Source organism: Pangasianodon hypophthalmus, chromosome 7, assembly GCF_027358585.1.
Source record: "Pangasianodon hypophthalmus isolate fPanHyp1 chromosome 7, fPanHyp1.pri, whole genome shotgun sequence".
NCBI classification, from domain to species: Eukaryota; Metazoa; Chordata; class Actinopteri; order Siluriformes; family Pangasiidae; genus Pangasianodon; species Pangasianodon hypophthalmus.
The window spans coordinates 18,905,357-18,930,918 of NC_069716.1; the positions used below are offsets into that span (position 1 = coordinate 18,905,357).

The 25,562-nt window shown below is 38.2% G+C and overlaps 1 long non-coding RNA gene across 1 annotated transcript; it reads left to right on the forward strand.

Moving 5' to 3' along the window:
• Positions 1–19,765: 19,765 nt before the first annotated feature.
• Positions 19,766–24,645, forward strand: LOC128318648 (uncharacterized). The gene is made up of 3 exons (XR_008302081.1): positions 19,766–19,877; positions 24,016–24,123; positions 24,356–24,645. It is a non-coding gene; the product is annotated as an uncharacterized LOC128318648 (long non-coding RNA).
• Positions 24,646–25,562: the final 917 nt, after the last annotated feature.

Consider the following 25,562-nt stretch of genomic DNA (forward strand, 5'->3'; position numbering starts at 1 on the left):
GGCAGGAGAGAAGACCCATTTTTGTAGTGATGGGAATTCCGGCTCTTTTCAGTGAGTCAGATTATATGGCTCAGCTCACTAACCAGAGCCGACTCTTTCAGCTCTGAAATGGCTTATTGGTCATTTTTTCTAAACCAGACAAAGTTTGCAATATTAGCCAGCTAGTTTCCTACTATCTGCTTTGTGCTATGTTCTGAACTCACAGAGTGAGCACAGCTAGACCATGGAAATTATACAGCCCTGTGGGACAACAATGAAACAAACCAACAAAATACCCTCCAGTGTTAGCTAGCTAACTGGCTAATGTTAGTGCACTAGCTAAAAGGCAACTAGTACTTTTTAACTGTGACAGTCATCTACAATAGTTTTTTTTTTCCTCATATGACTCCTGTAATTCTTGAGATACCTCAATAACAGATCTCATATTCCTTTTCTCAAACCACACACTAGTAGTTAGCATGTCAGCTGTGTCTGTATTATTTAGGCAGGCTATTTAGTGTGCAGAATGTGGTTTGGACACAGCCCTCAATTCTCATTGAATGGGTATTAGGCTTCTCACATTTTTGCATCGAAGGACCACTTTAACTGTAAATTAAAGTCCACAGACCCTCTTAATATATTTATTTTATCAACATAATCTACCTATTAAAGTGTTACGCTCATATTCAAATATGTACAGTGATAATATGGGTACTTATTAAAGCCATAGAGCTTTTGCTCCTGAACTTTCCACTGACAGAACACATTAGAGTCCAAGCTTACTTTTTAATAGGCCTACTTGTTTTTGAGTTAGTGAGGTTTGGATTCGTGACTAGACCAATAGACCTCCAATGATAAGAACTCATTAAATGTCAGTTTAAATATAATAATTAAGTGATAGTTTTTGAGTTCTAATATGAATATTAATTATTAATATTATTAAATTATTGTGATTTCCACCACTGTAATAAATAAATAAATAAATAAATAAATAAATAAATAAAGGCTAGGCTTCATGGAAGCTTGGTGGTCTTGGGGACCCCACTGGATTTAGGCTATTTGACTCTCACAGTTTCAGATTAATTTGCACAGTGGATATGGTTGCAGCACAAAATGTTGTTTTGTAAGTAGCTTGCAATAGCATTTTTCTACCAGAGAAATCACAAAAATACATGCAGTAGCTATAACGGTAAAATACTGTAAAGGAAAAAAATACTTGACTGTTGATAAAAGATGTATTTACAGCATTTTATACAGTGTCTGTGTAGTTGTGAGAGTTAAGAATGTAAATCTAGACCCAGAGAGGAGTCCTAGAAGGTTTACAGGGGTTAGACAGTGGGAGTGGATCAGGCATTATGAGTTCAAGAAGAGGCAACAGCACAGAGACAGATTATGTAACATTATAGCCGTAAGACACGTTCAAGACAGAGTCACTTGGCTTAGTTCTCACTGTTACAGACATTCTCTCTGTAGCTAGCCTTTACCTGTCCTCTTCCTCTTTTTCAACTCTGAAGACAGTCACAATTTACAAAACATATCAATCTTGTTTGACATTTAAAAGTTCAGTGATCACTTCATACCTTTGAGGCTTTGACAGGCAGAAACTCAATATCTGTTCCTTGGTTCTGAGACTCCAGCAGAGCAATTTCACAGTAGGAGATGTTTAAGCTGCTGGATTCCATGTCCACACCATGCTACTCCACCCACCACCACTCCACTCCACATGCTGTGTATGTTTTCTGCTCTCCATCAGCGAGAGAAGTGCTCTTGAAAGCCATTTCAGTCCCTCTAGAAGCTTTCTGAAAAAACTCATTTGAGCTTCTTTTAGGGACACTTTGGCATTGAAAATGCTCAGGAAGCTTTTTTTTTCTTTTTTAAAATAGAATATTTTCCCAGCTGACTCATGAAAGGACTTTTTTCTCTTTAGATGCTCTCATGAGGTTTCTTTGTGATATTTGCTGAATCTGATATGATCAGCAATAAAAAAGACTGACTACTGTAAGACCTTTTTCTTGACTGGTGGGCCATTATACCTCTGTAGTAAGATATGTAGTGCAGTGGGCTGCGTGTCTCTTGATCAATAATTCAGCACTATCCCATTCAGCTACTTTGCAAATCAATTAAATCCCATTACAGGCCTCCTGGCTTCTTCGCTCACATCAGTGCTCATACAGCGTATATTTGTCATGGCTCTGAAACGGATCTCCAAGGGGCTAATTGCTGCGTCCTTGCTGAGGTTTGTGCAGGTGGCAGAAAAAAGGGAAAGCAATGAAAAGCCTGCACTGTGCAAGTGGTCAGGTATGAGCAGTAAAATTCCATGAATGTGCATCTCATCCTGAGCCAGGTAAAGCTTACAATCCTCTGGCTGTTCGAGCTGAGTTTGGCTTGGCCTAAAGCCCTCAGGCTTCATGACTCAAAGCCCATCTTACAGCAGCAATGACTTTCCTGTTCCCACCTCCTTCCAGGCAGGGAGAGATGAACTGCAGCTTACTTTCTACCTGCACTCCAGGCCTCTGTCCTTTTCTCTCTCCCTGTTGCACAGTATGAGAACTGGGTTTCATGTAGAGAGATGTTTGTGTTCCTTGTCGGGTTTGAAAAAACACTACCTTTTGCCCATTGCTTCAACTTTACCTCTAAGACAAGGTCCATAACAGGCATGTGCTGTCATCCCATAAGCTAAACAGCAATCATTAACACACTATATAACTATATCAGTATTAGTTAAAGTAATACTCTAGTATTTGTTTACATATGGTAACATATGGACTATATCCTTGGATAATGATTTTGACATTTCTTTGTACTGAAAAAAGCTCACACAGTGAAACCTATGAGCAGTTGTTGAGCTCTATCATTTAAAATATGCAACTGTATAATAAGACAGACATGAGAAAAAGTCTTCCCAAGCTGTTCTTATGTAGCTTTAGACAACATTTGAACAATACAGTAAAAAATAATTGCAGTTGCTTACAACTTCCTGTGGTGTCTATGCACCATCTTGTTTACTTTATCTATGTTGAATACACTGGCAACCCATAATGATAAATTCTTCCCTCATAAAAAGATGTTCCATCTCGAAAAGGATCAAGTCAAGTCAAGTGGAGTTTATTGTCATTTCAACCACATACAGCCAGTTAGTACATAGTGAAACGAAACAACGTTTCTCCAGGACCAAGGTGCTACATAAGACAAACACAGAACAACACAGAACTACAAGGAACTACATACATTTATACATGCAGACAGCACAAGATGGTACAATGACTACTCGGATAGACAATGGATGCAGTAAGTCCCAGTGCAGCGCTGACCAGTACACAGATCTATTAGAAAGTGAATCCAGTGAGAAATAGTGCAAAGAGTACAATATAAGTAGCTGAAATAGTGTAAACATAAGAGTAGCAGCCTATGTACAGTATAATAAATATTGTAGCAGTATAATGTAATGTGCAAAAACTTGCGTTTTGTCTTGAGTGTGTGTGTGTTCTTTCAGTCCAATAGATTTATGAATAGATTTATACCTGAGCACTGTTCAATTCTCTAATCTGATTGGTCAGAAGGTGTCATTTTCTATAACAGCAGCCTAGACAGTAGTGCTGTCTACTAGGCAAATCACAGGTTTATATTAATGCACTTGCTCTAATACATTATCGTTTCTGTAGGAACAACTTACACACAGACTTCTATAAACATAATTAAAACTATTTATGAACAGTTTAAAAATGTGTTCTTATTTAACAAAGGATTTTCAGGAAGTCAGTAAGTTTTCCATCATGTAAAAGTCTTAGGACAGAGGACTTTGCAGGAGAGGCTGGTGATTGAATGACTGTTTATAACTGTTATAAGGTAAGTGATAACCAGAACATCTTTTGTAGACATTCCACAGCATTTATTGGAACTATGTAAAAAGTACTATGTGTTATTCTTTAATTTAAAAAAAAATGATGTGGTGTAAGAGGAATAAACACTTTAGGACATCTTCTTATAGGAAAATGATCAACTTCAGGGCAGGCCACATCACACAACCCCACTGTTGATTATTTTCCCATAACAGCACCCATCATGTTTTATTCCTTACTTAGAGCGTAATTTATAAATAACTTCATGAAATTCATGAAAGCATTCTACAAAAATATGTGACTTGGACTTCCAATATGGGAAGAGGACAGGGAAATGTGTCAAAATGATATTGAACATAGATGGTATTCGTGTAAAATTATAGCTATTACTAAACCATGTCAATGTAAGTCAGTATCATACAGCAGATGTGACGCATATAATCCACAAAAGCTATTATTATATAACATGCTTTTCAGAGCAGCCAATGAGCTGCTTCTGTAGGTTTGACAGAAGGCTTGGATTACATTTAAAGTACCTGACAAGATATTCTGTGGCCCAGACACAGCCTAAAGCTCACTCTGAGTGAGAAAACATGGAGTAATGAGGGAAAATGATATTGATGCTATACAAAGAAAAATTTCCCCCGGTTTAGGTTACCATTCCTTTAAGCTTAGATGTTTTCATTTCAGAGCAATTCCACAAGTGCTCTGTCTTCCTCTCCCTCCTTTCTTCCCTCTCACTATCTCTCTATCTCTCTTTTTCTATCCCGCTCTTTGTCTTTCCCTCTCACAAAGACTTGTTGTGCAGATATTGATACGTGTCCTGTCTCGCCGTCTCCCCTCCGGAGGTGAATATTGTATGCTGTCCTCATGACTGAATGGCTTGCTGCACTACACTGAAAGTGACTGCCATAAATATTTAATCACCAAAATTGATTCACACCATAAATACACTGCAGAATGAGACAGGGAATGTGGAGGCAGAGGACGTGGTGCCTGCGAGAACCCAGCTTATCGCCCCAAGCTGCCGGACAATTAACACCACTCACCATCAATCACATGCCCACCATTTATATTTACATTTCACTATACTTCCTCCTTTTCATTCACTCTCTTTCATGTGTGCACACACACACACACCTACACACACACACACACATACACACACATTATCTCTCTTCCTCTTACTTTTTCCCTTGAGAGTTATTTAGATGTAGCTAGTATAGCTCTTAAATGTGGAAGGATTTATATAGCGTTATCACCAAGGGATTTCCTCCTGTTCTCCTGGGATACTTGACTAAAGAATAAGCTCTGACACCAAGCATCATCTCACAGATCTCAGCTAATGTTCTTGAGTTCTGTTTTGGAGAGAGTCACGGAGCACACCACTAATTAACAGGGGCGAGAAATGTGTCTGGTAGTGCTGAAAGGTAAAGGATTCTTACCCAAGGTGCTGTTATACTATTAATTACTATAAAAGCAAATGTAACCAGTTAAATGTATGTCACTATATATACTGTATATAGTAGAAACCTTTAAGACAATAGTGCTGCATTGAAAAAAAAATGTGAAAAACTAAAAATCTATCAGTTTAATAATACTTTTATTTATTAATAACTGCTTTATCCTATTCTGGGTCCCATTTGATCTGAAGCCTATTCAGCGAACACTGGGCGCAAAGTGAGAACACACCCTGAATGGGACATCAGTCCCAGGCCTAGTACCACACACACAAACACAAACACGCACACATTAATTCACACCTAGGGGCAATTTAGAATAGAAACCAGAGAACCTGAGATCCTGGAGGTGGGAGGAAACCAGAGAACCTGGAGGAAACAAGACAAAAAGAAATATTCTTATGTTCATTCCATTAATGAACAGTAAGAGCAATCTATATTGTTCATCATGTATTAAGATTGCCTTTATTAAGCTTTCATATTCATAGCCACAATAAGTCACTTTAATGGCTGTTATATCTGCCTATGAGTGTTACTCTCTCTCTCTCTCTCTCTCTCTATCTCTCTTATTCTATATGTTGAGGTATGAGATTTGGATGATGCCTGTGACATTGAGCCATTAAGGATAGAGGTGAGATGGGTGTGCTCTCTGATCTGAGACCTCTGTGGAGAACAGTAAAGATTTTAGTTTATAGTCAGTAATGTTTTAGGCTGTCATCTCTTTCAGCTAATCAGTAATATGTATTCAAGGGTTCTCTCTCTCTCTCTCTCTCTCTCTCTCTCTCTCTCTGACACAGACACACACGGTTAATGGATGTCTTTTCATCCTAAATGTGCAACTGCATTTTTATCTTTATTTATCCAAGGTTGGGCCACAGGCGGATGTTGCAACACTTGTAGAGCAATGCCTCACAGAAAGACAAAACATTTTGTCCGGCAGAGTTAAAAAAAAAAAGTTTTGCTTTGCCATATAATATTATATTTGGCTCTGGATGTCATGTGTAAAAGGTAAATTTTTAAAAAGACCCACAGATTTTTTATACATACATGACATAAACAAAAAGCTCGTATTAGACCCTAATGGCTTTTAAGGGCTAAACTTCTTGTTGTTAGTGGATTTTTAGCTCTTGTGCATTTTGGCAGTATGGGTGTACTACTGATGTACTAATTTAGAACTGATTTTATGAATGGAGGATGGTTCTATAGCTCAGTAAGATAAAAGGACTTGCATTTTCCTAGAGGTAAACTCCAACTTTATCCTAAGAATAAATGAATCTCAATTGTTTTGTTATTTACAACAAAGAAGATGACTGTAACCATTAATTAACATCCTCTAATCTTGTCTGTCCGGCAAAATCAAATACGTTCATAGATATAAGTACAGATATGTAGGTATAGATGTAGATATAGATATAGATATAGATACAAATGCATTCTGAATTGGTTTTACAGAACCAGGCTTCAGAAAGGAAAACCATTTCATTTTTTTTTTAATAGTGTGTGTGTGTGTGTGTGCATGTGTGTGTCTGTGTGTGCATATATGTGTGTTTGTGTGTATGTGGGTGTGTGTGTATGTGTGTGTGTGTATGATATATGAGAGTCTGGTTCTGGAGACATTCTCTCCCAGCCTCATATCATTTATGGGTTATTAGCTGCCCCAATGTGTTATCCAGAGGAACAGCAAGCTACAGGACCCAGGTTTGATTGTTGTCCTGGGTTTTTTTATGGCCTAGTCCTACATTTCCTGCTCTCTCTCTCTCTCTCTCTCTCTCTCTCTCTCTCTCTCACATACACGCATAGTGTTGAATTTTTTAAGATAGAATATTCAACTATGCTGCATTTGTTTTTTTAATCACAGTTACAAATAATTTAAAAAAATGCATTTATTCATGGAAAACTGTAAGCCAATTAAAAGACAGCATGTCCAAATTTTAAGTAATTCAATTTTGAGATCCAATCAAAATAAAGCAGTTTCCTGACAAAAGCCTACACTTCGGGCACCAATTGCTTTTGTCAGATGAGGATCCCTGATCCCTGACCCAACTTATCAGGCATCTTCAATTCTCCACAGATTTTTATGAGCCAAAACCTGTGACTATAACGCATTTCACAGCTCAACATCCAACCTATGGAAACATGTACAGGTAAGCCATTAGGTAGCTGAGTGATCTAGACTAGCTAGCCAGATCTTTTGATGTGTTATAGTATGAAAGCTTTGATTTTCCATAGCAATTGCTTTTGTTATATATATCTACATACTCCTGCAGCCTATACATAACACTCAGGATAATGCATAAAAGGCATCTTTGCTAGTTAGCTAACAATATACCCAGAAACATATGTGACTTAATATGAGCTACTTAGCTAGCTAACAGACTTATGCTGTGTTTGAGGTACCTTGTAAGTGGTAATTTGCGAGTTGTAATAATGTCATTTCCCACCTCAGCATGTTCAATGTGCCGGCATGTTTGAAGTGGAAACATGGACGCCTCCATGAAAGTGTCTGTTTTGTTTTGTCAGAGCATGTAAAGCTCATAAATGCTACTTTAACCGCATTTTTACAGTTACAGGCCTGAGTGGCTATTTGTACTGTTCTACTATAGTGACCTTCAAACATTCATGCGACATTTTGGACTGAAATGGCAGCACAAAAACAACAGCGGACAAGAGCAAGTAGCATTTGCAACAAGCTAACAAGCTGTCTAATGTTAACTCTAATGCTGGTGATTACCTTCTCGAAACAGTGATTATTATGGTCAGTGTTAAAAATTAACCAAGTTATTGTATCGTTGTATCTGTATAGTGACTGATCTACATTCAATACTGCTTAAAACTAATTTAAATGTAGAGAAGGGAGACCTCCCACTGTTCACACAGAGCACTGCCATGTTGATTTGATGTCATTCCATAAACTGGGAAGGAACTGGTAGTTGAGAAGACTACCCCAAGTTGACAAGTTGAAATTTCAAGTTGAGGGAGTGTTTTCGTTGGCTTTTACAAGTTGTAGGTAGGGAATTACAAGCTGCAACTTCACCTCAAAGGCAGCATTAGTAAGCCACTGAAACCCAAAAACATTTGGCTAAGTTAGCTAGCCAACTAACATTAACTTTCTTTATCTACTGTTGCTAATTGAGGTGGAGTTCACTTCAGCATAGTTCACTTGGTTAGTTAACATACTGTAAGAACAGGAGAGAAAATAAAACATTTTCAGATTAGTTGTGTCAAATGTAGACCTGTAAAGTAATTACTTGAGTAGATTTTCACCAGATGACTTATTAAGTCTTACTTGAGTAATTTTCTTTATCACTACTTGTACTTTCACAAAAATGAATTATGACTAGAAAAGTATTACTTTTACTAAAGTCAGTGTGTCGTGTACTTTTTCCACTACTGCTTCTGGGTACATTTGATCCCCCCGCACACACACACACACACACACATTAGTTACACCTCTGTTTTGTTAAGACAGTTGCTTTTTGGTCTTCAAAGTGAGTCACAGACATAAAATCACACAGTGTTTCACAGGCTTTCCAAAAAAGTAATATGTTTCACTAATAATTTGAAACTGTACATGAAAGAAAACTATGAAACTGCTGCGGATATGAACATTTCACCAGCCCCTATGATGAAACATTATGGTTTTAGCTCTAAAGCACATCACTGATGTCAAAGTGAAGCAGCAAATACAACTCTTATTACTGTTATTGAGCTGACCCACAAGTCAACATTCATCCAATTATCTGGGTTTATTCACATGCAAATTGGATCTGGTAACAGCAATGCAGAGCATCTTTCATGGGAGGTATAATGAAGGGGCATGGAAAGGAGTAACACTGAAACTATGATATCTGTGAGGCTTTTTCTTTTTTCCTTTAACTCACACACACACACACACACACACACACGCATGCACACACTATTCAAATCAAACCCTTTATCCTGTGATGAAACATTTCTATTCTGATGGGAGTGGTCTCTTCTAGGATGACAATGCTCCCATCCACAGGGCACGAGAGCTCACTGAATGGTTTGACGAGGATGAAAATTATGTAAATCATATGCTATTGTATGCACATGCCAGATCTCAACCCGACTGAACACCGATGAGAGATTTTGGACCAATGTTTTAGACAGCGCTGTTCACCACCATCATCAAAACATCAATTGAAGGAACTTCTTTTGGAAGAACTGAATTCATCCCTCCATTATGGTTCCAGAAACTTGTAGACTCTAAGTCAAAGTGCATGAAGTTTTTCTAGTGGCTCCTGCTGGCCTGACACTATACTAAGCCACTGATACTGCTTAAATATCCAGTACACTACAAGGTAAGACTATGGACACATCTGCTGATTGAAGTGTGTTCCTCATTTTTACTATTTTAGAATAATAAAGACATTAATACTTTAAAATAATACATATGGAATTGTTCACTGACCAAAATAAGTGTTAAACCAATCAAAACTATTTACATATTTTAAATCCTTAACAGTATTCCTGATGAAGCTTTACACACTCTTCACATCTTCATAACCAGCTTCATGAGGGAGCTTCACCTAAGAGGTTTTTTTTGTAAAGTTCAGTATAATAATATAAATTAATATAAATTAATTAATATAAATTATATTTTTTAAGAAAAACACAATTATGAAGAACGATTCAGAAATACAGTAATTCATGGACATTAACATTACTATTCATATTTATCTTTCAATCATAAAATTTCAATCATATACTTTTATCAAAATGGTTATAAATTAGAAGAACAAAGCTGGTGGACCAAAGTGCCAAAGCAAACACATAGAATAAAAAATCCAGCAACAGTCATGACCATAAATTTTGGTGGTACAGAATGACATTTGTAATGTCATATTGACATATAGGATTTATAGGATTTTAACAAAATTTCCAGCCAACTACATCTCAAAAACCACACAAAAGACCTGACTGTAGCCCAAATATTGGGCATTGGAAAAGGGAGACACATTTTTCTTGTTTTTCAAAGCCTTAGAATAGGAAACAAAGTCACAGTGGTACACCTATGTATTTTTGATGTACGGAATCTCTAATTCCCCCTAATCTCTAGTTCTCCCTAATCCCCCTTCCTCTCTCCCAATTTTTGCAATATAGTATATTACAATAGAAATGGTTCTGTACATCATAAGCACACTGTCTGCACTTACGCTTTGTGTTTTTTTTTTTTTTTTTTTTTTTTTTTTTTGGAAATGTACCATTAGATTTAATTATTTGCTATAAAACAAGATCTTGGCAGCTACTGAATACTATTAAACTAGCCAAATTTGTTGTAAAAGCCACAACCCTATCATAAAAAGTCTTTTCCCCTGCTCCTCCTCCACTGTAAATGTTCATAGAGTGAGCATGGGGCTGCATGATTCCTACCCCAATGGGTCGCTATTAGCAATTGTTGCAGGTCCCAGTTTTGACCACTTAATAATAACTCTATTGAGCTAAATGAGCTCAGTGGCCCATGATTTAGAAAGGTGAGCAAATTAATGGAACATCGGCTTATATCTGTCAAATCGCAGATTTTTATTTATTTATTTTTTTTATTGTAGTTTTATTGTAGTTCAGTCAAAAGAGACAATCAGTATTTCAATGGAATGCATTTAAAATGCATGGAGTTCTGAATGAGGACTTTATGAAGATTAACCTTTGTTAAACAGCTGATATATATGGTGAGACTCTGCTCAGCTTGCCCCTATAGACGAGCCATCACTTATGGAATCTTTACACTGTTATTATATAGTTAAATTATTTGTACTCATTAGTTTTTATGTTTAATACATAATAATACATAATACACACACATATTTTGCTGTAAATTTATATGCCACAAAATGCCATAATACAAAAATGCAGGAATTAATTAATGAATCTTTGTCTTATCAGATTTTTTTAATTGGACTTCACAGCACTCCAGCTGAAACGACATCCTGTGGGGCAAGTCTCTACATGAACTGCTGATATTTATCATTATAATGCATGTGTAAGATAACAAGCCTGCAAAATTGCTCATGTTTCTGACCTCGCTATGGCCTTGGGAGAATGAATAATAAAAACCCAATTTACAGTTCCTCTAACAGATGTATTGAGACAAAGAAATCCACAGCACTATAGATGAATTCTTCCCAAGTCCCTGAAAGCCACAGGGAGTCTCCTCTTGTTGAAATGTCACAGTCTCGCGTGCAGGAGGCAGAGGGTGGCCGGGGATTTGCAAATAGCATCTCTTTGAGGCAGATGCTGGTAAATATGTATGATTTCGGATCACTCTCTTTTTCCCTCTTGCTGTCTGATGCCTCTGCTGATGCTGCTCAGTGCTCCATAGAAACACTGCAATCATGTCCTCTAGAAGGGTGGCCTGTCTGCCCTGTCTGTATACTTACATAGCAGACCATTTGCAAATGTAGCAGCATTTACCACTGTGAAAAACAAGGAAAACAAGATGTATGGAAAAGTCATAGCTGAGGCTTCTAGGTATCACTGCATCTGTGTAATGCATCCAAGAATACAGTCTTGTTCTTATATACATGATAATAACAATAAATAATAGCACTGAATTTATTCATAGATAAAGAAATAATAGAGGGCAGAATGAGTCATGGTTAGGCAGTGAAGTTGAGATGCAGCTGGTAGGTGAGAGTGCAAATACTGTCAAAAAAGATAGTAACCCTGGAGAAATTTCATCTATGAGGAGTAGAGGGGTGGGGGTAAAAGGGGCTAAATCACAAATGAGGGGGTGTTGCCTGTTAAAAAAATAAAATGGCCTATTAAAATAATCTAAAAGCAGACATGGTTGGGGTGTCCCAAATGTGCAGCTGGCCAAGGCTTTAATGAGTGAATTAGGATGGCGTGTGTGTGTGGGTGTGTACGCTCATTTCCATTTGAGAAAGATCAGAGCTTAGCTGCATGCACTATTCCCAATAGACTGAGCCTTTTGGCTTGTTTATTAAGTTGATGTGCCTTTCCTATCTCTCTAACCCTGGAGATTTCCTCTCAAGGCTACACTAAAGTGATAGGAGCTCTAAATATTAGTTCTCTGATTCAAATGTGCACAGTCAAGTCTGAAAGGCTCTCTGTATTCATTCAGGAACAAATCCAGACAGGACACACCAATTCCTTTTGACAGCTGTGAATCAGTTTGTTTTGTTGCTGAAAAATATGTTTTTTAATCCTGCACCTTGATCTCAGTGAAAAGGAATTATTCACAGTCATTCCAATGACCTCTTAGACACACGCACTCCAAGTCACTGCTGTGGAGCAAATATCTCTGACAGAAGCTCAAAAATTCTGGGCTGGATGAGCTATGATAAAATATTAAAAGCCTTGCAGGTTTTGCAGTTGGCTCAGACACTCACCTCGTAGACCCGGAGACACTGTGCTATTTGTTGCAATGGCTGATGGGTCACTTGGCTGCAGTAGTGAATATAGAAATCATTACTTTCTAAATGACACTTGCTCACCTCTTCTCACAGACTCCTGACTTTGCACTGGCACACACTCGTTTGTGTTTATTAAAAGTAAGCCCAAAGTGAGGGGATTTAAATGGCTGCTTTTCCTCTCCATGACTCACAAAGCTTGCCCTGGTGTATTGTCTGCTGAATAAACAATACCACTGATGAAAGGCACCTTTTAGCCTCAGTCTCAGCCTTCAGAGAGGGACTGACAAGGCAAGTGAGCCTCGCTCGCTTATTGATGAACACTGTAGAATACGGACTGCACTTGATATAAGAAGTGTCCTTGATGCTTTGTAAAGGCAGCATAGTTAGTGAGCTGCTCTGGCAGGAGAATAAAAGGCTGCCTCATTAATGTGAACAGCTTTGTATCACAAGGACAATTCCTGCAGTAGACTAAGGGAATTCTGCAGTACCTGTCCACTTTGAGACAGTAATAGACCTCATGGTCATCTTGCTAATCACATCAAACATTAACAAAACCAATCCATATGGTAGCTTTTTAATTTTCAGATGTATAGCAAGCCATATGTTGAATTTTGGTAAGTTTTTTCATAAGTTACAAGTACTTCACTGCGATATTGAATAATCAGTTGCCCTCTTTACATAATGAAAGAAGCTAATTAGTGGAATCAAACATGGTACAGAATCGTTGGATCAAATACCTCAAAGACAGGCATTTTCTTCTCTACAATGCTTAACAGACTTGTAATCTTTTGAAGTGAATTTCAAAAATTGCTAATCCTACCAAGACTTTCTATTCCTGAGACAGGTATTTAGCACTCATTAAGAATAATTATAGGATTTATTTAAGTTGTGGATGAAAAAAATTATTGGTGATACCGCTTCAATCTGTGCAAACAAAGGGCATTTTTAAATATTATTCCTATGTATATTACAGTTAGACATTGTTTTATACTATAACAGCTCATTCAAAATGCATTACAAAATAAAAGTTCATCACACGTAGAACAGACAGCATAATTCGGAAACAGTTCTAAGATCGTCTCCAACAAGGATAACAAGATTCAGCATCCAAAAACCAATTTTGAAAAGTGCCCCCATGTTGCACCATTTCCCAATAGACCCCTTTGTAGACCAAGATTTCCACACTAGCAGCCTATAGCAGAATTTGTGCTAAAAACTGACAAGTCTTACACATTCCCTGTAGTCACCAACACCTGATGATGTTGCCTCGAGGGGGGCAGAGCTTACTGCAGAAAGCAAACACAAACCGGTAAAGATCAATGTAGCCCTCGGGAAAAACGCGTTCTCCATCACTCACCCTTTCCCGAGCACCAAATGACACATTTCACAGAGATTTAAGGCCAAAAGAACACACAGAGAGGGGGGTAATAAAAGTTCCTAAAGCAAAAATAGACACGACTGTCTTGCCTGAACATGACAAATAGAATGAGTGGAAGCTGAGGAGACATACGACAGGAAGTTTGCTTAACACCTTCAATCGCAAGCTGTAATAAAATTAAATATAAATAATTGCTTAATGATTTCCAGATTATCTAAAATCTTGATCTGGAGACTTGTTTCTTTCTGAACTCTTGGTAATTTTGTTCCGGCTCATTCAGCATGTTTCCGTGTTGTCTGGCGGACTTCTACAAGCCCACTAGACTGATAATCATCTTCTGTGTGTAACATAAACAGGCTTTTCCATTGAGAAACCTCTCCAGAAAGTTCAACAAACAACAGCTTTTCTTCCTGAACTTTGCAGAACACAACACCTGCCTGACTAAACGTTAAGCCTCAGAATTTTCATCCCCATTTCTTTCATCTCTTTCCAGGAATGAGAATGGAATTATAAATTTCAATTCTACTAAAATGACACATTCATTTCCAGCCCACTGATATACATTGTCCGTAGAGATATGTCTGCGATCAGTGATTAAAAACACCATCGCTCTCGAAAAACATTTGTGTGTTGTAAAAATGATAAAATCTTTTATGCTCTGGCTCGGTTGTGTTCAGGTTGACACATAAAGGGATTTGATTAAAGCTTCAGAGAGCTAATTCATTGTTCGTGATAATGTAGATGAGCATTGTTCAACTATCAAAAGTCACTATTCAGACCTAACTGCACTACAGAGAACACAGATACACATCAGGAAACAGATATGGAGGCTGAGGGGAGAGACATGGAGAGAGAGGGAGAGAGAGAGAGAGAGAGAGAGAGAGTGGGAGAGAGAGAGAAGGAACAAGGAAGACAGTGAATTGTGAAGATTATCTGTGACTGAGGGGAACTGCTGGAAAAAATCATTTGCAGTAATGACCTCCACATGTGAAACAAGTCTGAAAACAGTTAATGCTGCTGAGAATATCTCTTTCCCTCTCTCTCTCACTCTCTCATTTTCTGTGTGTTTCTTCATCTACTCCTCCTTTCTCTCTTTTCTTATCAGCTGGTTTCCAGCCTTCCTCTATGCTATGAAAGAGAATAGAGCTGTGTGGAGTCTGGGTAAGCAAACTGTTTCCATGTGTTTAAAGACTAAGCTGTCCTTTCAAGATTTATGAATGAAAGAGCATTAAACAAGGACTGTGGTTAAAGGACAAAGGCTTGCCCATGTCTGGAATTTCAAGCAAATGTCTACACACATTGACGTAAACATGTTAATGGCATCTTCCTAAATACTAAGTAGTAGGCGTTTATAGTTGAACGGCAACAAGCATCAATCTGATTTTGGACACAGCATCTATTAACAGATATCAACAACATCCAAGGAATACCAACATGTATAAGTAATGTAAGTAGTTTGTGTGTCTGTGTGTGTGTGTGTTGCCTGTGGCCATTTCCCATAGTTATCTCTTAATGGACACATTAAAGAAAACAAGAGCTCACCCAAACATATGGTTATAAACACAGAGATACAGTGCAGTACACATCCAGTCCAGTAACTGGACCGTGAAAAACAATTGGTGTGGAATGATACAGTGGCTATGAGATTACACACAGCACATAAGCTTAAGGTTTATTCAGTTCCGAGGATATTTACATCTGTATCAGGCAAACCATCTAGGAATCATACCACTTTCTATAAAGATTGGAAAAAGACCAGGTGACATTTTTCCAATCTTCAACTGTCCAGTTTCAGTGAGCCTGTTCCCACTGTAGCTTCAGGTTCCTGTTCTTGGCTGACAGGACTGGAACCCAAAGTGATCTTCTGCTATGCGTTCTGAGATGCTTTTCTGCTCACCATGGTTGTAAAGACTTAGTGTAAAGGTTATTGATCTTCTGAAGCCTTCCTCTCAGCTCGAATAAGTCTGGCCATTCTCCTCTGACCTCTCTCATCAACAAGGCATTTCTGCCCACAGATCTGCCACTCACTGGATGTTTTTGTTTTTCCACACCATTCTGTGTAATTTCTACTGGTTGTTTTGTGTGAAGCTTTATGAAACACTCAAGCCAGCCACAGCACCAACAACCATGCCATGGTCAAAATCAATCAGATCACATTTATCCCTATACAGATGTTTGAAACTCTTGACTCGTATCTGCATGATTTTATGCATTTCACTGCTGCCACATGATTGGCTGATTGGATAATACATTATTCTTGGTTGCAGTTTACTTATAGCTTATAAATACGAAAATAAATGCTATAAAAATGCGATGTAAACAACACAGTGATGGTGGAAAAGTGTGTTGGAACAACAGAGTTTTATTTCTGCACTTAAAAAAAAATTATTAATTCAACAATGTCATGGGGGTTCTAGGAGTATGGGCTCCTGGCAAGCAGCAAATGAATTAAAATTTCAGTTTGCATGTGCTTAATTGCTGCTGTGTGGCTTGGTTTATTAGCTTTGTACATAACTGCCTGTTATCACACCGATGGTACCTTAGTGGGTACAGGCTAATTAAGCAGAGGCCTTCCTTTTTCAGCACTAGTTATATATAATGCAGTTATTTTGTTGTAATCCAGCCATTCCTTTCATACCTGAGATAGAAGTACTTGTCCTGACCACTTATAAACTACTCAAAGAGAGAACTACTGAAAGATAGAAGCTGAGGTATTCATTTTGCTACAAATAGGATGAGTAAGCAGGAAAGAAGGCCTTTCAGTTTCTGTGGTTGGTTTGTTAGTATAGTGGTAAGTGTCCCTGCTTGTCTTGTCGGAAACTGGGCTTCGATTCCCTTCTAGGGCGGTGCCGTGGTGGCTTAATGGTTAAGGTTCTGGGTTACTGGTCAGGGGTTCAAACCCCAGCACTACCAAGCTTAAGCAAGACCCTCAATTCCCTCTGCTCCAGGGGTGCTGTATCATGGCTGGCCCTGTTCTCTGACCCGAACTTCCTAACAAGCTGGGATATGTGAAGAAAAAAAATTTCACTGTGCTGTAATGTATATATGACAAATAAAGGCTTCTTCTAAAGCAAATAGCTGTTATAAGCATATCACTAATTTTGACTTGTACATGGAGTTACTTCTTGTCACCTGTTCCCAGCATAGTCTCGCCCAAAAGGGTGAATAAAATTTGAAATCTCTCAGTTAAAGAGATCAATATCATTCTTTCTTTTGCTGTCAATAGTTAACCGGTTTTTAGCTAAAGTAATTAACCTTTAGGGTGGCACAATGGTTAGCATTGCTGTCTCACAACTCATCCTAAACTCAGATTACTGTCTGTGCGGAGTTTCTTTACATGTTCTCCTCGTGTCTGTGTGGGTTTCCTGCTTTCTCTGGTTTCCTTTCACCTCTCAAAAAACTTGTTAGTGAATTGGCTAAAATAAATTACCCCAAGGTGTGCATGAGTATGTGAATATATGTGTGGGTGTAGCATACAGGGTGTACTCTCACCTCACCCCCAGTGTTCCTGGGATAGGCTCTGGATCCACCACAATCTTGACTAGAATAAAGCAGTTCCTGAAAGTGAGTAATAGTAATTAAGCCCTTAAGCCAGTTAAGATCTGAACATTGCGTATCAATTGCAGGCTTAATTTATCTTTTTTTTCTTCTTTTCTCTGGTTGGCCAAGTGGAGAAAAAGAATGCAAGGTGAAAGATGTTTGGAACATCCAGTTCAACTGCTTGACTCCAGTTAACTTTTGTTAACTGTCAGCTCTGTAGACCTGTTTGTCTTTGGCATTGGAAGACGGCTCAGAAAAAGACAGGCACATAAGTATGCTGCTGTTAACAATGCGTGTGTGCAGACAATCACTTGTTACCTGGTCATTCTCCCCAACCCTTCATTCCCTCTGCGGCTAACGCTTTACCATGTCCCCTCTGCCACAACAATCCACTTGAGGGCAGTATGACAAACAAACCTGGCCACCTCATACTTATATTATTGCTGATTATGAGGAGGAGGAGGAGGAGGAGGGTGTGTGGGAAGAGCAATGGAAGAGCCACAGAATGAATAAAGGGATAAAATATTAAATAAGAAAGGTAGTGTGAGAGCTGGAGGTGTGAGAAGAAACTGTGGAGGTGAGAAAATGATAATAGAATGGTGAACAATGACAGGGTGTGTTGAGGCATGTAGCAAACAGAGAGATATTTGATTTTCATGTGCTTTAGAGATTTCTTCTCTTTCCGTCTCTGAATGGATTGTGGACACGTTTAACCTCAGTGGGACAACTAGTAATAGTTTTCCTCTCCCACAGCTGCCCCCACAACAAGGGTTTCAACCTTATGAACAGAAATGAGCATGTAATGTAATTCTCCTGATTACTGATTATAGCTTTTTTTTCTGCTCCTTCACAAGCTCTTACCTGATCTCTCTACACCACCTACGCTGACAGCTCTGGAGAGTCCCTTGTTCCTGTGATATGACATCAATATAGCTTTTTAAGCAGTGTGTTGCATAAGCATTCACCCTCTTTGAAACATTTCCACATTTTGTATTGTTACCACCTGGAATTTGTACAATTTGATTTATGCAAACTGGCTAACATTTAAAGATCTTTAAAGATAAAATTTAAAGATAAAGTATTTTTGTTGTGACACAAAGGTTAATTAAAAAAAAAAGCAGAAATGTTTTGGTTGCATAAGCATTCAACCCCCTGGATCATGGTAGTATTTGGTAGAACCATCTTTGGCTGTAATTAGAGCTACCTTGGGATATGTCTCTATCAGCTTTGCACATCTGGGTCCTGATATTTTTTTTTCGTTCTTCTTAGTGAATTTGTTCATGCTCTGTCAGATGAAGACTGTTGGCAAGCAGCAAGTATTGCCACATATTGAGTCATATTGAGGTATGGGCTTTGATTAGGCCATTCTAACACATTTAAGTGGTTTTTAACCACTTCAGTGTAGCTTTGGCAGTATTCTTAGGGTTGTTGTCCCATTAGAAGGTGAACATCTACCCCAGTCTCTTGATAAGTGGAACAGGTTTTCCTCTAGGACTGCCCTGTATTTAGCACCATCCACCTTGCCCTCAACCCTGACCAGTTTCCCAGTCCCTTCTGATAAAAAGCCTAAAACATGGTGCTACTGCTACCATTCTTCACTGGGATGGTGTTCTCAGGTTGATAAGTAGTGTTGTGTTTCCACCCAAGGTAATGCTTTGTGCCAAGGCCAAAAAAATTCAATTTTGATCTTTACAGCCTTAACAGACTACAGAACCTTCTTCCACATGTTTGCTGAGTCTCCAGCATGTGTTTGGCTTTCTTGTGAACAGCTTCACCTATCTGCTGTGAATGTCTCTAGGTCCTTGAGAGTTCCCTTTGGCTTCTTTGTTGCTTCCTTGATTAATGCCCTCTTGCCTGGTCACTTTTGTTGGACAGCCTTCTCTAGTCAGTCTTTTAGTTGTGCTATATTCTTTCCATTTTTTAAATAATAGATTTAATAGTGTTTCAAGGTTTAGGGTTTTTAATAACCAAACCCTATTATCTATTATAATGTTGTGGAATAGCTTTTATTTGGAGTAAACTACAGGCTTTTAAACAGTCCAGAACTTTTTGTAGGTCCTTTGCCTCTCATATAATTAGCTACATTTTCATTTTGCCTCTGACTCTGGATGTCGGCCACAGTGTCCTGAAATAACTGCCCTCTCTCCCCCCTGAAGTGACACTGCTGTTTTTTCCCACTCATTAACTTCACTGTCTTCATCTCAGCTGCTGACACCCCCTGACACTCTTCTCCAGCACAACCATTTAGCCAGCAACTCACTGCACCTGAAGTCAACTGGAAAACGTACGTCTGTGTATATACGCTGTACTGTGTCCTTTCTTTCTATGTGTGTCTCCAATAGTGTGAGTTCTGCTTTTATTCGAATCGACTAAAGTATTTACTTGGTCAGCATTTCTCCGGGCCGCCTGGCATAGTGTTTGCACTGGCTGGACACTGAGCTGAAAGGCTGTAATAAATAGACGAGTGCTTGCAGAGGCCTGAGCTGCTCAGGCCTGTCAGAACGTGTAAAGAAGGCAGTCGAGCACAGGCCCGAGCTCGGCAGCCTCAGCACGAAGTTACCTCATGGATCAGTGAATGTGAGAGGTAGAATTACACTCTCTCAGAGTCTTAGTGTTAAGAGCACAGTCGCACAAAAGCACTGTGGTCTAATCAGGATTAAGAGTTAAGATACGGGATGAGGAAAAAGACTAAAGCACATGTGAAAGATAATAGAAGCAATAAAGTATATCATCATTCATTCATTTATATGTTCATTAATATCTATCTATCTATCTATCTATCTATGTAAACATAAATAATAAAAAAACCTGAAAAAAGACCTGAATGGCCACGCTGATTTATCTGCAGCATTTACTACATTGTCATTGTTAAAATCCTGTTCTTTCTAGTGGCTGAAACTGCCACTTGTCTGCAGCATCTCCAACATTTACACACTGCTGGAAAGCTTTGCTAATATCTTTTCAAACTATCATTTTATAATGCTGTGAGATAGCTAGAGCAAACAATTAGCAAAATGGCATAAATAATTTTACAAGCTATCTTGGCATTGTTAATTTTGGACTAAAATCAACAACGATGTATTTGAATGTACTGAATATTGAATATTGAAATATGATGTATTGTTTTTTGTATTTACATGTATACGATGAATTTTTTTTAAAGATGCATTCGGCTAAGTTGACAGTAAGCCTAGCTGCTCCATTGGTGTATTAGAATTAGCCCTGCTACAATATAAAATCAACATTCTCCCAACTCACTGCAAAGTTTCCTAGAACATAAGCTGAAAACTATCAGGATTTTCTGTGCTTTTATTTGTCATATAATTTTCCAAGTTTTACTGTTTCAGAAGTCTTAGTTGTTTGTTTATTAACAACAACAGCCTGCTTTGAATTTATTTAAATTGGTGCTATTAGGACTGTAAAGCTGTCAGCATGCCTTTAGTTTAGACCTAAAACAAGCAAAACTCTCAGAAGCCACCAAAGCTTTTAAAATAGTAAAATATTAAAGTCTGTTTCATCTGCATTCTTATTAAATGCAGTCATATCAGGTGAAATAGAGGAGCTACTGAAATAATAGGACAATAGATGTGATGGGGAAATATCATATGATATAAAATATTTTATAATAGTCAACATAAATTCCCTGTCATATTCAATTTTCTTGAAAGAGGAGAGGCACTATTCATGAATGTAAGCCAAAAAGCTATATGATCTTCCGTAATATTCAAAAAAAAAAAAAAAGCAATCTCTCAGAAACAATAACATTCAAAATATCAACAGCATTCCCTCTGTTTATGGCTATTTAGCTCCTGATTCAAATGTGGGTTAAAATATTCAGTATGGTCTACTAGAATATTGCTCCCATGATTTCATCCATCCATCTGGGTGTTTTTATTTATATCAAAGTCAAAACCATCCGAGTTCATTTCACCTCTCAAACCACAGAGGCCCTTTTCTTTACACTAAATTGAAGCTGACAGCCAGACAGAACGGAAAACAAATATTTTTCAGAGACTGACATTTGTAATGGTGGTGCAACTGTGTTGCAGTACTTTCTGCAATGAATAGAATACACAGAGTTTGTGAACATTTAAATATTAAAGTTTAATAAATGCAAAGTAAGTAAGTGTCAGATAAAAATGCTTGTTAATTAAAATTTAAACTCTCTCTATATAAAAATACAGTTACAGTCCATTTTATTAGGAACACCTGTACACCTGGACATTCATGCAAGTTCAGAGGAGAATGTCCAAACTGGTTTGAGATGACAGGAAGGCTAGAATAAATAATCACAAATAATCATCTCAGAATGCACAGCACGTCAGACCTTGAGGCAGATGGGCTACGAAAGCAGAAGACCACATCGGGTTCCACTCCTGGCAGCCAAGAACAGGAATCTGAGGCTACATTGGGAACAGACTCACCCAAACTGGAGAGCTGAAGATTGGAAAAAGATCAAGCGATGAGTTACAGTAGCCTTTCTGCCAGCTTGAATAAGTCTGGCCATTCTCCTCTGACCTGTCTCATCTACAAGGTGTTTTTGCCCACAGACCTGCTGCCTACTGGATGTTTTTTTTTTTTGTTTTTTTTGCACTATTCTGTGTAATAATCTCTAGAGACTGCTGGGCATGAAAACCCAGGTGATCAGCAGTTTCCGAAATACGCAAACAAGAACGTCTGGCACCAAAAACCATGGCACGGTCAAAACCAGTGAGATCACTTTTTTTCACTCAGGTTTGATGTGAATATTAACTGAAACTCTCGACATATAGTATCTGTTTATATATTGCACTGCTGATTTGCTGATATATAAATAAATAATACACAGTTATGGCACATGCAAAGAAATGTTGTAGAGCAAAGATGCCTTCAAAAACAATGATTAATGATTAAATACTATAAAGAGCAGTAAACAGTAATAAATGAAACATCAAATAAATGGAAGTCACTATTTGGTGTGAAGACCATTAGTTTAGTTTTAAATTAATTGTACAATTTGTACAGTTTTATAAGGAAATGAGCTGTAAGTGTTACCGAGCATCTTGCAGAAGCAGCCACAGTTCTTCTGGAGACTTTGACTGTCACACTTGCTTCTTATTTTTGCAGCAAAACCTTCATTATGTTTTTCATCTGAAAAGTGTCTCTTATGTAATCTGCTGCTTTCTTTACTGACATACAAACATTTTTCTGGAACATTTAATTTTGTGCCGGAAAACTACTGTTTGGAATCTAAAATGTGTTTTGTTCTAACTCAATAAGGTAGAAGTCATAAAATAAAAATTTATAAAACATAAACATAGGTTGTACTAAAAAAAATAGGGTGCCTGAGACTTACAGCCTACAGAACCTCCTTCCACATGTTTGCTGAGTCTCCAGCATGTGTTTGGTTTTCCTGTGAACAGTTTCACCCATCTGCTGTGGATCTGTCTAGCTCCTTCAGAGAATTATTCAAGAATAATTCAATGATAATTCAAGAAATTCTGCTTAAACTTTTGAGCTTGACTAATCTTTATTTTAATCTTGTAATCGTTGAACTTTATTCTGCTCCTTCCATTTCCTGGCATGATACGGGATTTGACTAGAAGAGCGCTAAAATGCTTCTGCGGTTTCATCCGGTGATAATCCGGGAAGATTTGCATTAGTTTCTGCCGGCACCTTTGATCTCTCTGAGACTTTGATTGGATGTGTGAATGCGAGTGCTGCTTTCCCAGGATGGAGTGGCCAGCCTCAGGAGGCTATGGCAAATTTAGGAGGGGCCTTTCAGTCACTGAGGTCATTCAGGGCAAACATCAAACTAATCAAACATTTCTCACAGGTGACAAGTGGCTGAGGCACCTCAAAGGGCTGTGTCTTTTTTTTTTTTTGTAATATTTAATCACTAAATTGTCTGCATGTATGGTCAAGTTGTACCTGAGTTGATGAAATATAAAATGTGGAGGTTAAACTGAGCTTAGAGCTTACTGAACTCAGTGAACTGCAGTTGCTGTGTGGTCTTTTGTGCTAAAGAGTGCCTTTAAAAGGTAAAATCAATACTGATTTTATATACTGGCCACACAACTGAACCTATAGAAAGCTACAGGTGTTATTGCTTACTATGTTTCTTTGCTAAGTAAATCCTTTTTTGTTTCTGTAATCAGCTGGTGTTATACAGGGTTGGTTGGGAAGAATATCTGTGACATACCTGTATTTGATTAATAGAAGGTTAGGAAGTAATAATATGCTAAAGAGATTCTTTTCATAGACCAACACAGGGATAATTAAACACTATGAAAGGCACAGAACATTAGAACAGCCAGGATGCAGGGCAGAATTAGGGCCAGATGATGAAAGAGGCTGTAAGATTTTCTTTTTTTTTTCCTTTTTTGGACCCACTCAAATATTTTTTTCTTTTTTTCCTTTTTTCTTTCTTTGTTTTCTGGTAGCATAAGGGCACAGGAGCTCCAATGTCGTCTTGCGTTCGCTGACTCATCTGTCTGATTTCATGGTTAGCTGGTTCCTGAACCCCCTCTGCTGCCCCGTCTGCTGAGATGGTGTGTGTGTGTGTGTGTGTGTGTGTGTGTGTGTGTTTGGCCCTTCCAGCTCACACAGCAGCTGCTGCCCTCACACAGTTACTGCCACACACACTGTACACACATATATATATATACACACACACAGACACACACTCACACACACACACACACAGTACCTGTCACACTTCTCGGCAGTATATAACTTAATTCCTTTTGTCTCTTTTTCTCTTTCTTGTCCACTCTTTCTCAGTAATTCGCCGAGATTTCCCCTGAAACATGAGCAATGACAGGAGGAGAGGTAAAAAAGAATGAGAGGAGAAAAAAGGCACTCCGGATCATCTCCTTAGGGTATAAATGGCCCTGCTGTCCCTCCAGTTAAGGTTACATTCAGTACGGTTTGGGAATAGATGCTGTTTGAGTTATTCACATAGCAGCAGGCACGACATGGTGTGTATATAGTGTATAATTTTACACAGCATATTCTCGGCATAACTAACATCTGGCTTTTGTTGAGTCTGCCTGATAACCTAACTAGCTAAAGTGGAAGCCTAATAAAATATGAGCAATGTATTTAGTGTTCTCTGGTGCTTTTCAACATGCATGAAAACATGCACTAATACATCCAACCAGATGTGATGGAAAACAATTTACATAACCATTAAATACAATTGGACAGCAAGAGAAAGTAATATTTAGCTCAGGTTATATTTAATGTTAATTACGTTAAATTGAAGAATTAATATTCCCAACCCCTTAATACAGAAGATCATATTATTGACTAAAAATTGATTGAAAAGAGATGATATGATATGATATGATATGATATGGTATGATATGATATGGTATGATATGATATGATATGATGCCTTTCTTTTTCCCTTCTATGCAAGTGGTATTAACAAAATGTCAAGTTCCATTTACAAAAGAAAGGCAATTCTAAAGACATAACTTATTTTCTTTTGCTTCAGTCCATTTTAAGGTGTGGAAAAGAACAATATCAATATGTACGGTGAGTTAAATCCAGTTCACTCCAGGAAGATGAGCTCAGCTTTTATCCTTTTCCTTCTTGTTAAGGTAAATTCCATCAACACATTTTCCTTTGTAAAAAACAATGTTCCCTGAGCAGATTTGTCAGCCCTGAATGTCAATATCCCCTTCTCTACCTCCGACCCCCTCCTCCCTGAAACCCTACACCACATAACACCTGTTCCATTGTGTTAGAGAGCATTTCACTGCAGCCTCTTAGACATGCCACAGAACTACACACTCCCCCTCATTTCGCTCTCCAACTATCTCTCCCTCTTCCTTCAGGCCTGTCTTTCTGCCTCTCTGTCCTCCTTCTTTCCGCATTTATTCTCCCTCTCACTCGTTTGTGTAGGACGAGGAACAGAGAGAAGCTAGCCATCCTTTCCCCCTCCTCTCTCTCATTCGTTCTGAAAGCATGTCTTTGTGGCTGT